The sequence below is a fragment of the Halichoerus grypus genome, chromosome 15 (assembly GCF_964656455.1).
Source record: "Halichoerus grypus chromosome 15, mHalGry1.hap1.1, whole genome shotgun sequence".
NCBI classification, from domain to species: Eukaryota; Metazoa; Chordata; class Mammalia; order Carnivora; family Phocidae; genus Halichoerus; species Halichoerus grypus.
In genome coordinates, this window is record NC_135726.1 from 4,437,569 (window position 1) to 4,440,458 (window position 2,890).

Consider the following 2,890-nt stretch of genomic DNA (forward strand, 5'->3'; position numbering starts at 1 on the left):
GTGTGTGTAGAGGGCTCCCAGAGGCGCCTGCATCCAGTAAGTGCTCAGAAGGAGCTGGCTTCTGTGGTAAGGTTGCCGTGAGGAGTAATGTTATAACGTAGGGCAAGGGCTAGGAGCAGAAGGAGTTCCTCCTGAGGATTAATTGCCCACCTATCACTGCCTGGCTGTGTACGACCTTGGACAAGTCACAAGACATTCTGCGATCTGCTGTCCTCCTTTGTAAACTGAGGTCTCTGGTGTGGACATCTAGGAGACTGTCTGCCCGCCCCTGACGTGTGCGTTTTCCTGGGACCCCCTCCTGGTGCACCATCCCACTGCTCCACTCATTGCTATTGCTAATGGCAGAGCTGCCAGTTCTTTCTTCAGCCTTCCCTTGGCCTCGGTTGATGGGCCCAGAAATGGGTGCCTTCCCCAGGGTGCCAGAGGGGTGGCAGGCTGGGGGCTGGGGGGGGCAGGGTGTGCAGGATGGAGTCTGGAGCTGCCGGGGCCACATCTCACATCATGGGGAAGACAGTCACTCTACTCAGAGAAGACAGAGAGAACTGGGAGACTCTATGCCTGGGTCCTGCCGCCCCTCAAGCCCAGGTGAGGCCCTGTCTTCCCAAGGGGGGCCGTCAGATCTTCCTTAGAGGCAATAATAGTAACAACAATAGCAGGGAGCACTACACATACGTACTGCGAGCCAGGCGCTGAAAGCCGCGTAGGTACTAACGCTTTTACCCCTCCTAGCAGTATCAAGAGGTAACTTCACCCCCCTTTTACAGATGGGGAAACTGAGGCACAGCGAATGACCTGGGCAGGGTCATGCAGCCAGCAAGTGTCAGAGCCGTCACGTACCATTCTTATGCATACCTCACAAAGGAAATAAAAGTGAAATGGATGGAATAAGGTATTTCCTAGGAGGTCATCACGTATGGATCCAACTCTTCCGAATCCAATCGCTCTTCCACTCCGGGTTGCCAGCGTCCGAGTCCTTCTGCCAGTACGGTCCTGTGCAACCCCGAGAGTGCTGGTGACACGGAATTTCCCAGAAGGCCGTTCCTCCGTTGTTCCTGGAAGTTTCCACCAAGCTTGCTTATGTCTCACCTGTTTCGACATACTCGTGTGTGGGCAATGACGCCCGCTGCCTGGAGGCCACGACTATGACACACCCCAACTTCAGGGACATGGAAAGGTGGAAAAAGAGGGCATCTTGGATTCACCAGGCAAGTGTGCTTAATGCTTGGTAAATATTTCTTGCCAGAATGGATGTGTGAATGAGGGAATGAAGGAGGGACGAGGCAGTGGGGAAGTTGGTGAGTTTCCCTGCACCGGAGGGGCAGCGCGCCGGTGCAATTTACAGATGGAGGAAGTGCCGGGCACACACAGGTCTCTGCTGGTTGTACCCGTTTGCTTCCACTGTATGCAGCCGGCATGGAGTGGACAGTCCCTCAGTGCTGTGCCCTCAGTCCTGAGCAGTCTGGCTGTTCAGTGGACCCCCCACCCCCAGAGGCTTCAGCCAACCTCAGGCCCAGCTCCCTTCCAGCCCAGTGAGATCAACCCTCCAGGAACCGGGGGGCTACTGGGGATTTCACGGGTGACCCAAGCTGCGACCCCTGTAATCATGGGCATAAATCTCACAAGGTGGCTCGTGCCTGGCATGGACAGACATGATCCTCACTCCCCAAAATGGAAACCAGATCTGTCTCTTGTCGGGCTTGACATTCTTGGAGAAAGTCGTCTTTCTAGTCCTTCTGTGGGAAGGTCACAACCTCCACCCCCCCACCCCCCGTATGGTGTAACAAAGGCACACTTTATACAGCTTGTGTATGAATCGCTGGACTCTTTCTCTTTCACGTTCCACACACAAAAACAAAACAAACCAAAACAAAAACCAAAGTAGTCCTTCAGCAACCTGGATGCACTGAGACCCGTCCGTCACCTGTCTCCACTTTAAAGTGGGCTTGGAGTGTTTTCTAAGAGAGTGTGGATTTTATGGGAGAAAGGGTGCGTCCGTGGTCGGGGAGGTGCAGGGGCCCGGGGTGGGGAGTGGGAACTGCTTGTTTTTTGAAATATGGGAACGTGGATGTTGTCTTCACATAAGCCCACTTTGGAATTTGGAAGGTCAAGCCCTCCACAGGACTGATCAGTACCAATCACCTCGGGCTCTTGTGAGAGGGATGAGTTATTGGTAAATGGAGCCATTTCTCTCCATGAGCCTGCATCGTACAACTGCTGTTGAGATGTGTGTAACGATGCTCCAGGCCTCTGCCCACAGCCCCATGGGCTCACCTCCCTGGCAGAGGTGGGCTGCCCCTGCAAGTGGCCACCCCTCCCCTAGGGGCAGCCCTTACCTTGTCACTGAAGGGCGCCAGAGCCCCACAGAGACTTGGCTCCCATGCCCCCCAGGGGGGCCACTTCCACAGTGTGACTCAGGGCTGCCTACACTATTTGCAAAACGAACACGTGGGCCCCTTGGTGGACAATTGCTAAGATTTTCATTAAAGCTAAGTGTGGGCCCCTCTGAGCAACTGCCCCTGGAGCCCGCCCTGGGGGATCTCACCAAAGTCACCCTCTGTGGAACATTGACGTTTCACCTTGTCTGACCTCCTCCTCCTCCTCCCCACCCCAACCTCTCCTCCCCACTTCCCTACCTTTCCCCCAGGAAAGTTAGGAACTTTCCTAACAAATCACTTTCAACAAATCCTCCTCCCAGGTCTGCCTCAGAGGGATCCGACCCAGAGCAGTGCACACGTGGCCGAATATTCCACGGTCCCAGAAGCAGAGCTGAGCTGACACCTTGTCCCAGTATCCTCAACACCCACCCGCCCCGGGCTCAAGGGCTTCAGCACATGCAATTTAAGATCAGTGGGGGTTAAAACTATGACTCCCACCTGAGTGGCTAAGTTCA